At 42.7% G+C, this 12,430-nt stretch overlaps 1 protein-coding gene across 2 annotated transcripts in view; it reads right to left on the bottom strand.

Annotated features, from left to right (window-relative positions):
- Positions 1-11,116, bottom strand: part of GLIS3 (GLIS family zinc finger 3) — a 283,772-nt gene extending 272,656 nt beyond the window's left edge. For both annotated transcript variants that reach the window (XM_060237383.1, XM_060237384.1), the window contains exon 1: positions 11,037-11,116. The gene's annotated coding sequence lies outside the window, so the exon portion shown is untranslated. The remainder of the gene's footprint in view (positions 1-11,036) is intronic.
- Between the last annotated feature and the right edge of the window lie 1,314 nt (positions 11,117-12,430).

Below are 12,430 nucleotides of genomic sequence, written 5' to 3'. Positions count from 1 at the left end.
TTCAACATAGTTCCCACTGGGAGTATGGAGGTAGCATAGATTCTCTTGCAGTTTCTACTCCTTTTGGTGGTGGATAGGTTGTACTAGGTTATAGGATATGTTATAGTAAGAGCCCCGTGGCTCAGAGTGGTAAAGCTGCAGTACTGCAGTTGAAGTTCTGCTCACGATCTGAGTGCAATCCCAGTGGAAGCTGGGTTCAGGTAGCTGGCTCAAGGTTGACTCAGCCTCCCATCCTTCTGAGGTCAGTAAAATGAGTACCCAGCTTGTCGGGGGGGAAAGTGTAGATGACTGGGGAAGGCAATAGCAAACGACCCTGTAAAAAAGTCTGCCATGAAAATGTCGTGATGTGATGTCACCCCAGAGTTGGAAATGACTGTTGCTTGCACAGGGGACCTTTCCTTTCCTTTTCACAACAATCTAAGGTTCTAGATACTACTTTCTGATGAATTGCATCCTTAGACATGTTATAATAAATTTCAAAAACATAAGGTAAGTCAGCTTCAAACAAAAATAATAAATAAATAAACCCTAGTACTGTTAGAATGAAACAGCACAGTATCCAGTTACATTTAAAGAATCATATTAATGGTTATACTGGCTTGGTCTTTTGCAATATCCATTTGTCAAGCTTCTAAAATTCTCATACAGGAAGACTACAGTGATGGAGAAATTTGTGTGAGATGAGAATTTAGAAAATAAAAACATTTAGAATATAAGGAGTACATATTTATTTATTTGGTTATTTAATTTATACTCCGCCCTCCCCTCCAGGGCATAGACAGCATTTTAGAATAGTTTACTTAAAACCTAAAAAAAGTCCTGACCTTTGAATTAATCATTGAGATACTAATCAAGTTAGTGTCAAAAATGCTTAGCGTAGCAATTCACTTTTCACAAAGTTATGGGTCAAGGCAAAAATCCACCTAGTCCAACATCCAATTTCCCTTAGTGCCCAACCAGATCCCTTTGGACAATCTATAAGCAGGGAATAGACACGAAAGCACCCCCTATTGTTACCTCCAAGAAATCATTATTTAGGAGTACATTTATTACTTGTTGCAGTTATTTGCAATTGCATATCTAAGGATGCAGTTGCAGGGGGGAAAATTGTTATCATGGCATATTTTTCACTAGAGTATCTCTATATGGAGCACCATAAAAAATTGCTATTAACTCTTTCTGTGTGTGAATGTAAATGTATGGGGAGCACTACAAAAATGCATGTTTTTGCTACATAAAATGAGCTTGCAAAACCATTCTAAGCCACCACAGCCAACTAGTGTGAACCTATTAGTAGTAGGTAATGCTTCCAGATTAGAATACTTTCAAATGCACTTGATTTCCTAAGCCTTTTTTTTTTCAAGGTTAAAAATCCAGAGCCGTGGAAACAAGGACATGATCATTCTACACTTGCATACCCATTATGCCTTACAGACCTCAAGTTGGGTTCCCATTTGCCTGTTTATGATGGGAGACTTCAGAACAGATCATTGTTGCTGATGTCTGCTGGCACTCAGTTGGTGGGCACTGGACAGGCAGAAACTGGGGCCAGATGGAGGGTGGGGAATCACCCTAGGGAGGACAATTAAGAAGAAAAATAATGCCTCATCTATTTAGAGGAAATTCTGACTATAGAGTTCTTAGCAATTCCTAGAGCTACCCAGAAGTAACAAAGGGTAGCACTAAGAATTGCTTGAAGATTACAATCACCAGGATCCATATGGGCAGAACTTCCTGTAAATAGAAAAGGTCTTCTTTTTCTTTTCTTTTTTTCTGAGACACTGCTGCCTCACAACCCTTCTGCTGATTGCCAGGTTCTGCCTGGCAACCCTAATCTCAACATAATATATCATGACTTTACATCTGCTTTCGTTTGTATGCAAATATTTCTGCCAACTAGAGTAGTTACAGATAAAATGAACTTTCATTTAGGGGTTTTCCCTCCTATCTTAGCATAATGACTCAGAGGGGAACTGAAGTCTCAGGGTATATGACTGATTTATATTGCTCAGAGAAATTCAGAAAGCATCAAGGTATAGTAATTTACCTCTTCTTTTCCACTGACTCCTTATATATCATTCCTATTATTATGCGTCCTTATCTTCTTGCTCATCTAATTTAGATTATAATACGGTTGCCAGGTCCTATACAGGAAATATCTGGGAACTTTGGGAGTGGAGCCAGGAGACTTTTCCATTCCCTAAATAAATAAATAACAATACAGCAGTGCAAATCCCCTGAATACTGTGGTTAAGTGCGTGGACTCTTATCTGGGAGAACTAGGTTTGATTCCCCACTCCTCCACTTGCAGCTGCTGGAATGGCCTTGGGTCAGCCGTAGCTCTCATAGGAGTTATCCTTGAGAGGGCAGCTGCTGTAAGAGCTCTCTCAGCCCCACCTACCTCACAGGATGTCTGCTGTGGGGGGGGGGGAGGTAAAGGAGATTGTGACCACTTGAGATTCAGAGTATTGGGTGGGATATAAATCTAATATCTTTTTCTTCCTCATTTCTTTATCCTCCTTTTTTGCCTAACTTGGCAGCTGCACTTCCACTAAATGAAAGTGAAATTTGTCATACCCTCACAAGTCCCCTCATCAGACTTCAGAAGCTTTTACAAGCATGACTTTTTAAAGGGACACATGCAAACACTCACAAATCAGCCAAAACAAACAGTCTGCCAGCCCACACTTTTATGATCTCACTGGAGCAATGTATTCATCGGAGATGCTGAATGTAACAGCAGGAATAGGAAAGATGAGCAGCCTAGTTTTCCTCCATCACATAATCAGGTTCTAGCTAAATCTTTCCTATCCAGTTTACTATAGAAATGACTTTTAATTTGAATGCAAAACAGAGGGACTCTGCTTTCTACCTTTCTCACAGCTTCACATTCTTGTGACTGTGCCTGCTTACCCCATCCCCTACTTTCCCGCTGCTGAGATTTAAAGGCCTACACACATTCCAAAACACAAACAGTTGAAAGAATCTTCTAAGCCTGCCAAGGTTTAAAAGCAAATGGTGGCTATTGGGGCGGGGCTTTCCCTCACTGGCCAGCAGACTGGTGGAGGGGAGGAGCCTATAAAACCACTGGGACTGGGGACTGGCAAGCCTAGATTATAAAGACCTCTAACTATGGATTGTATGTAACACCTACATTGCTATAGTGATTTATAAATGCTAAGTACTTTTTAAGTCAGTGTGGGGAAAATGTAGGTTTTATTTATCTATGTCAATTTGTTTTAATGTATGTCATTTAAAACTTATGTAGTTCACCACCCTGAGCCCTGCTTGCAAGGGAGGGCAGAGAAAAACTTAAAGAAATACATAAATAAATAGAATTTATTACTGAAGGTGAGGAAGAAAAAAACAACTGGATAAATGTTTTAATGGCAACACAACTTAGGTTTTTCATGATGGGAACTATATATGTTATCCTTCCATTTCTACAAGTTTGTGTACTAAGCAGAAACTGTTCTTAAGTGGTTGTATTTCTATAATTAATTTTCATAGTCAACCTGTAGTTCTGAAAATAAATTCATAAAGACACGGCTTTTTTGTAGCAGGAACTTCTTTGCCTATTAGGCCACACACCCCTGATGTAGCCAGTCCTTCAAGAGCTTACAGGGCTTTTCTTACAGAGCCTACTGTAAGCTCTTGGAGGATTGGCTACATCAGGGGGTGTGGCCTAATAGGCAAAGGAGTTCCTGCTACAAAAAAGCCCTGCATAAACATCTTGTTGTACTGGTAAAATACTTTCAGAAACAGATATGCTACAAGGATGTTTTTGAGCTATATTTCTGAACTAGGGATGACAATGAAAACATCACTAACCAAAAGTCCAAACAAAAAATCCTCTTTCCTTTCTCCACATGATAGATGTCATTCACATGCCAGTCCACATCTTCCTTTGCTTGCGTAACATGTAAGAAACTAGTTATCTATAGAATAGGGTCTAGAATAAGGGCACATTTTCCTGTATGTCTGAAATTTGGATGAAGGGGTACAGTCCTTCAGGATTTCAACCCAACTGGGGGATTGTACCCAGAAATGCCCTTCACATTAAATTGAATTGGAAATCAGTATTAGAGTGTTTTCCTGATAAATCTAGCTTTACTTCTGGTTTTAAAGAATCCAGCTCAAGTTCTGGCCTTTTTTCTTTTTTTGCATGCCCATATTCTGAACTAGAAAAAATAGATTTCCCATTCAAGTTTGTTAAGTCTTGCACTCAGAAGTCATCTTCTGTTTTCCCATATGTTTTTAATCTCCTGCCAAAGAAAGAGAATAGTAATGAAGACGGAATTTTGCATTTACCAATGCAAGGAGCCATTATAACAGAAACTCAACCTCATCTATACTATCCTTTCTACTGTTATTAAATACTTATATAATTATGGATGCACATGGGCAGAAAGAAAAGAACTGCTATTTTATTAGAATAAACAAAACAGCAATATGGGATAAGGTAATATAACTGCCAGCAACCACAGTACTGTCTACAGTCTACTGTGGCTAACAATCATGGACAGCAGAAATAACACAATGAAATATATTAAAGTCAGGGGAGCATAAAAATGGGGGAAGGATAACCCATTTTTTTCCAGTGGAATTCTTTTTTGGGGGGTGGGGTTTGTGGGGAACCCTTACCATCTTAAGAAACAGAGAATGATAAGGGAAAGAAAGTTTTTAAAATGCTTTTACTGCTCTTCTGAAATGCATTCTTGAAAATTGTGTAATAACATAATATATTATGCTGTATTAGGTAATTACTTCTACAATCCTAAAAAGGTGCTATTGGGAATAAACCCCACTGAATAAAATGGGACTTATTCCTAAGCAGGTCTCTAGGATCACTCCCTACAATTCCTGTATACCATAGATATATGCTACTCTCATATCCTCTTGCCTCCTTCAATTTTTTTTCCATCTTCTGCAACATCTGAGAGAAAACTGCACACCAAATATCAATGAACAAGCTAGCAAGTGAAAGAACAGAAAAATTTGTTTCAATTCATACAAATCTTCAGCTTTCTTAATTGCTGGTTCTGATAAAAGAAACAAACTTGAAATGATAGTCACAGTGTGTGTCATGTGTATTTGCATGAATGATATGATACAGATTTCAAGTGCTTAGTTTTACCCTATATTTACAACTAAAGAAAGCAGAAATTAGCTCAATAACTAGACTTATAAATTATTCTTGATAGTGGTATTTTAGGATGCAGTCAGCCACATTAGAGGATTTTTAAAATCTGAAAGTAGTTTGAAAGGCTGAACATTGATTGTGGTGTATACTGTTCATAGAATCATAGAGTTGGAAGGGGCCATGCAGACCATCTAGTCCAACCACTTGCTCCATGCAGGATCAGCCTAAAGCATCTCCAACAAATAATCAGCCACGTTTTGTAGACTGCCAGTGAAGGGGAGCTCACCACCTTCCTAGACAGCTGGTTCCACCTCTGAACTACTCTGACTGTAAAAAATTTTCCTAATAGCCAGACAGTACCTTTCTGCTTGTAATTTGAGCCCATTGCTTCGAGTCCTATCCTCAGCTGTCAAGTGGAACAGCTCCTTGCTTTCTGTTATCCCACTGTTGCCTCTGGTATAGAGGTACTGCAGGTTTTTGTATTAAGAACATAAGAGAAGTATCTAGACCTCAGGCCGGGTCCAGACTTCTGTGACCCCCAAGTCCCAGGAGCCACCTCAGCACCACACTGCAGTGTGCCCATCCAACAAGGCTCCCCTTGGAGCTGAGGCAACAGCATTGTGCCTAACCCCATAAGGAAGGAAAGAAAGGGAGGCGGGCATAGGCTTCCCCAAATACAGACTGGCCAAGCAAACCTCCAGCTGAAGAAAGCACAGACATGGGCCACCTGGAGGGAGTGGGAGGGACATTCTGTTTATATTTGGCAAGAGAACCCAGGCTGGAAAGAAGAGTGGACACAAGACAGCTGGGGCTTCAGCTGAGAGGGCCATGGTTCAGAAGGGGACCCCTGCTTGAGAAAGGGTTGATGGTGCTGGAGCAGACAGGAAGCTATGTTGGATCAGGCCAATTGCCCATCCAATCCAACACTCTGTGTTGCACAATGGCCAAAACCCAGGCGCCACCAAGGGTCCACCAATGGGGCCAGAACTCCAGATGCCTCCCACTGTGGCTCCCCAAGCACCAAGAATACAGAGCATTGCAGCCCCAGACATAGTGCTCCATCCATACATTGTAGCTAATAGTCACTGATGGACCTCTGCTCCACATGCTTATCCAATCTACTCTTGAAGCTGTCTATCCACCACTTCCTGCACCAGTGAATTTCACGTTACTCTTTTAGCGTACTAGTTCCTTTTCTGTTCTAAGCCTACTGCTCATTAATTTTACTGAGTGCCCAAGTGTTCTTGTATTGTGAGAAAGGGTGAAAAGTGCTTCTTTGCCTTCTATAACCCATGCATAATTTTGTAAACCTCTCTCATGTCATCCCTAAATTGTCGTTTCTCCAAGCTAAAAAGCCCTAACCTCTTTAACCTTTCTTCACCTCTTTAACCTTCCTTAATCAGTTTAGTTGCCTTTTCTGCATCTTTTCCAATGCTATAATACTTTTTTTTTTAGATACAGTGATCAGAACTGTACACAGTATTCCAAATGAGGACAATCCCATAGAGTATTAAGATTCTAGCTGATTTGTTTTCAGTCCCTTTCCTAATAATCCCAGCATAGCATTTGCCTTTTTTTATTGTACTTGCACACTGAGTGGACATCTTCAGTGAGTTGTCTACCATGACACCAAGATCTCTCTCCTGGTCAGTTACTGCCAGTTCAGAACCCATCGATGTATACTTATAGTCGGATTTTTTGCTCCAATATGTGTTACTTTGCACTTTCCTACACTGATGCCCATTTGCCCAGTCTCAACAGATTACTCTGGAGTGCCTCACAGTCCTCCCTATTTCTTACTGCTCTGAACCACTTAGCGTCATCTGACAACTTAGCCACTTCACTGCTTACTCCCAACTCCAAAACATTAATGAACAAGATAAAAATCACAAAGCCTAGTACTGAGCCTTGCAGTACTCCACTGCTTACTACCTTCCATTGTGAAAACTGCCCATTTATACTCATTCTCTTTTTCCTGTTGATTAACCAGTTTTTAATCTGCAAGAGAACTTGTCCTCTTATCCCATGACTGCTGAGTTTACTTGTAAGCTTTTAATGAGGCACTTTATCAAAAGCTTTCTAGAAGTCTAAGTAAACAGCATCTACTGGATCACCCTTGTCCACATGTTTGTACGCCCCCTCAAAGAATTTCAAAAGGCTAGTGAGATAAGGTCTTCTATGACAGAATCCATGATGATTCTTCCTTAATAGCTTTTGTTCATCAATGTGCCTATTAATTCTGTCTTTAACAAGGGATTCCATCAGCTTATCCGGTATCGGTGTTAGATTGACAAGCCGTAATTTCCTAGTTTTCATCTGGAACCCTTTTTAAAGATGGGGAATGCACAAGCTACCTGATAATTCTTGGAGGCAGATTTTAGTGATAGAGTTTACATTTTAGTCAGGAGATCCCCAAGTTCACATTTGAATTCTTTCAGAACTCTTGAATGTATGCCATCTGTCTGGTGATCTGTCAGGTTTTAATTTGTCAATCAGTTGTAGGACATCACCTCAATGTGACTTAGGTCTTTTGACACCCCTCCTGAAACTGATGGTTCTGGAGTGGGCAAGCACCTTCCATCTTCCACAGTGAAGACAGAGGGAAAAATTGCATCCCCCTATCATCCTTTAGTAACCCATGTTTCTGGAGAATGCTGATGAGATAATGATCTAATTAAATAATTACTTCTCTATTACATTATTATGTGTAGAGGTGATCCCCATATTTCTTGAAATTTTCTTAAAATGGAAAAGTACCAGACTGATTAAGAATTCATATTATATACTTCAAACTCCTTCAATAAAAATGAAAATTTGATGTGGGCATAAAATAGTAAGTGTATGGGAAAAATATTCTTTGAAATCAGTAATTGTATCTCTTTCAAAACTCTGCAATGTGTCCACATACACATGACTAGCTATAGCCACATATGTTGTTACTGTAACACATAGCAGGAGATGGAGAGAGATCAAGAAATATTCCCTCATTTATTTAAGTTAATGAGGTTTCCTTCTACTATCAGTTTGAATACGATGGAACTGGGAACACTGCAAACCTTATTCCTAATATCACTAATATTCACACACTGGTGACAACATAAAGAATGGCTATGGGAAAACTACAACCCGGATGCTAACTGTTTCCCTTCCCCAATGATTCACTCCTTTGAACAGAGGCTTTCATGCCAACTGTGTGGTGATGACGCAGGTGAACATATTCATTTACATGAAAACACCGCCTCCAGATTCATGGTGTGTGGGGGGACCTAGCTATGATACTCAGTGGTAGAGAAAGGAACTTTGCACATGGCCAACAGCATTCTTTTTTGCATTATTTCCCAGACTCTGATATCTAAGAAGTCAATAATAGGCCAGAAGGCAATATGCACATCTTCCTAAAAACTGTATGGAGAATTTAAACATCAAATTGATGATCACTGTGAGTGGCAATACAAGCCATACCAATTAAACTGATTCTCCAGTAAGCAGGGCTTGTTTTTATGAATGCCAACAGTACAGAAATGTGTGGTTTTAAATGGAAGAAATTTCAGCTGATATTGCTGTCTTGCTAATTAAAGCATGAATCTCAATTTTATTTCACTCTAAAGAATAAAAAAGAAAGGGTGAGGCTGCACATGCATTTATGATCAAAATACACTGGATTAAAATGAACACTTGCAGTGTGGAAGATTTTATCCTATGGACAACTGTCAAGTTCAGTACTGCCCCATTGCACTGGACATGTCTGAAATTCTACAACATACAGATCACTCAGATCAAACCAACATCTCCCCCTTTCCTTTGGCCCATTCACAAGAAGATACAGATATTACAATGTCACCAGTGCATCAAGGGAGCCAACTACAGTATTACTATTAACCACACTACAAAGACTACAGTGGCCTTTGGCTACACAGCAAGGCAAACATTTCTGGGATTCTCAGAAACTTTGGAAATGGAGTAAAATTGCTTCACTGTATTTGCAGCACTCTGATCCTTTTCATGCAGCTCAAGCTGCTACACAGCATATTTTAAGCTGCAGTCCTAAACACACTAGTCCTGGACAGCCTGGTACTTCCTTCTCTGTAAGCATGCTTTAGACCAGGTGGCACATGTCTATTGTCCAGATCCACATTAAGTGGCTTTTTATGTGGAAAACAGCACTTCACCATTCAGCATTGCCTTTCTTGTCAATTCTGCTGGAGACTATGAACCCACTTCACCTTCCAGATGGTCTGAGATTCATGCCTTCTGCCCTGGAAGGGAGAAAATTTTTTAGTGGCACTCTGGACATGCTCCTAGGCAGTCTTAGGTTATTGCTTCTCTGAGGTCTCAGCTCAGTCCAGTTTTTGAAATCTGGAGTGAAGTCTTTGCTCAGATAAAAATCTACAGAGGGTTCCCACTCAAGAAAGAAGCTGAATGAGGAGACCCATGTAAAGTCCTCCATGAGTGTCCCATGAGAAGCTGGCGGGAGATAGAAAGTTACACTGCAGCCACTTTCCCACAATTTGGATCCAGAAGTTTCCAGTAGTATCCTAATTGGAAGATGGCTTTTTAAACTGGCTGCAGACTACTTGATCAGGCCCCATCTAAAGGCAGGTGCGTTCCTAACCACCAGGTCGCTAACCCCAGAATTATTTTTCCTTACTCTAGTTAGGAGATGTCACAACTGGAACTGTAGCGATGTATCTGCCCTCCAAATCTCCCGCTAATAATCCAGTATTTGCAGCACGGGACGTGCAGGTTCATCACACACAAAACAGACCAATGGAGAAGTCCAACAGAATTATCTTAAACTTTTGAGCGCAGGTAACAAGCAAGCCAGAGCTCCGCTTCAAGGCAAACGCTTAGGGAGGTGAAGAAACGCAAAACGGCCCTAGATCTTCCTCAGTTTAATCATCAACAAGATGACCAATCTCCCGCAGGGAATATTTGTCTCAACTTTTTCACACTGTTCTCTCTCCTCCCATTTCCCTAGCAGACTTTCGGTAACTTGAGAGAGAAAAATTAGTGAAGTCAGAGAAACTGGAATTTATGCTTTCAAGAAGCAATTGAAGCAAAGTCTAGCGGAGGGAGATGAATACAGTTCACAAAAATGTAGGACTAAGAGTGGGAACGAGGCGGAAAAGAGGACAAAGTGGGTTACCGGAAGCGAGAAAGAAACATTTCGGCGACGAGCGGGATGACATTAGGGAAACGGGGCCTTTTTTGTCGCAGAAAACGTGACAGTGATTCCAAGGCTGAAACATAAAATCGGAGGACAGAGATTCCAAACACGGAAATCATATGAAGAAATCTACACGTTAAAACCGCAGCTAAGGAAGCATCCGCCCCAGTTATCCCAACAGGACAAGGAAACGAAGGCTGTCTTGTACTTACATCAAGCACTTCCCTTCTTCCTTCTCCATGAGGCAAAAGTTTACGCGGGCAGGACAAGTCACCAAGGCTTTCTGTGATGTCTGAAAAGGCTTCACGCGCTTCCTGATGAGGACTTCGTGTCAACTCACCGCCCCCTTCCTGTAAGGAGCAGACCTCGTTGCCTCGCAGCCGCTCCAGAACACAGCCGCAGCCCCGAGATTGCGTGGTGGTCTCCCAGCAAAACGCCCCCCACCCCACCCCACCCTTCCCCCACATTATACGTACCTCCCTACGCTCTCTGATGCCATCGCCCTCCAGGCCCCTTTCTGAGATTCGGGAACTGACCAGTGGCGGAGGTGCCCCCACTCTCGCCTGTCGGTGCCCCCGGACAGAAGAAGCTGCCGCCAAAGAGCGACGTCCAACCGTTGGCTTCTGCTGAGCGCTGACTGGCGTCCCTCGGTGTGGTGGGGCTGGGTCAGACCCCGCTTTTTCTCGCGTGCCTGCGAGCAAAGTTCCTATGGCAGCATCCACTTACCAGGTAACCAGGTTTCCCACAACAAAGCTCCAGGTGCATATTCTGTGGCCAAGTACAGTCCACCACCCCACCCCCTCCCCCCGCCCTCTTCTCTCGGTCTTTCTATCTCCCCCGCCCCCCCCCCCCCCCTCAAGAATGACAGCAGCTACTTGCGAGGGGAGAGTTGCTACTCATGGCAGAACAACTCGGGGCTCCAACACGGCCGCCACCCCCCTGGAGAGAGACACTCTCCACTGGACCAGTTTCCATCTCGGCTGGGAGCAGAGGGAAGTGGCGAGGGCGTGGGAGGCGGGTGTTTGTTCCTCCCTCTGAACCCCGATTTTTTTTAAAAAAAAAATAGTTTGTTCAAGTTGTCCCTCCCCTTCCTTTTAAAGCATTCTCTTGCTGTCCACAGGTTGGGAAGCAGCTGTCTTTGTGTGGCTGAAAAGAAGCCCTTGGCTCAACTACCGTCCAAAGCTGCTTGGCTTTGGGAATGAGGAAAGTTTGTCGCCTGAGTCCCCAGTTCTGTTTGAAGAAGGCTGGTGTGGGCCGGCGACAGCGATGCCCGCGCTTTCCTGAGGGTTGTTTGGGTGCTTGTGCGGACTGTCCCGGGCGGGAAGCGGCAGAGAGCGGAGCGCCCCTGAGCGCGCGCGAAACCAGCCAGCAGCCGAGCGAGTGCCAGAGCCTCCCTGGGAGAGGGAGGCGGGGGGGGGGGGAACCCAGGGCCGCGGGAGACTCCTGGCTCAGCCGCCCGGCCTTAATAACAAAGACCAAATGAGGAGACTCTCCCCTCACGCCCCTCACGCCAAATGAGTCACCGGCCCAGCCGGGAAAGCCCGTGACAAGCTGGTGGTGACACTTTTCCCGTCTTCCGCAGCCGTTTTCGGTTATATCTGCCCTCCTCTTGGTTCTTGACCAAATTACGATACCTTCTTTTTCTTACAGAACTTTCCTCTTCCCCCTTCTGCTCGGTATCAATTCCCATTACTATTAAAGAGATCTCTCATGGCACCACTGTTCACATGGAATTCCAGAAAACAGAGACATGAAACTAGTACTTCTAAGTATTGTAATTCAAACTGAACTTTTAGTATAGGGAGGGGTGAAATAGAAGAATTTAATGTCAGGGACGTTTCATTTTTCCCGGAGGGTGGGGGGGGGGGTGAATGTGGATTTGGAGAGAATCTTGCTCTAGGACTCTCTTACCCAGCCCAGAACTCTGTATGTTTACTCAGACTTAAATCCCACTGAGTTCGATAACATTTCTGTCTAAGCAAAAGTGCACAAAACCAGAATCTTATTGTAACTCCTTCATTTCCAGTGTTGTAGGCTTATCTGCCATAGGTGACAACAGGTGATATGTATTGAGAACTGCAGATATCTCCAGGATGGTCCCTGAGAGTCAGGAAATGGTA

This window comes from Heteronotia binoei, chromosome 4, assembly GCF_032191835.1.
Source record: "Heteronotia binoei isolate CCM8104 ecotype False Entrance Well chromosome 4, APGP_CSIRO_Hbin_v1, whole genome shotgun sequence".
In the NCBI taxonomy this organism is placed as follows: Eukaryota; Metazoa; Chordata; class Lepidosauria; order Squamata; family Gekkonidae; genus Heteronotia; species Heteronotia binoei.
This window is presented reverse-complemented; position numbering and strand designations above follow the sequence as displayed.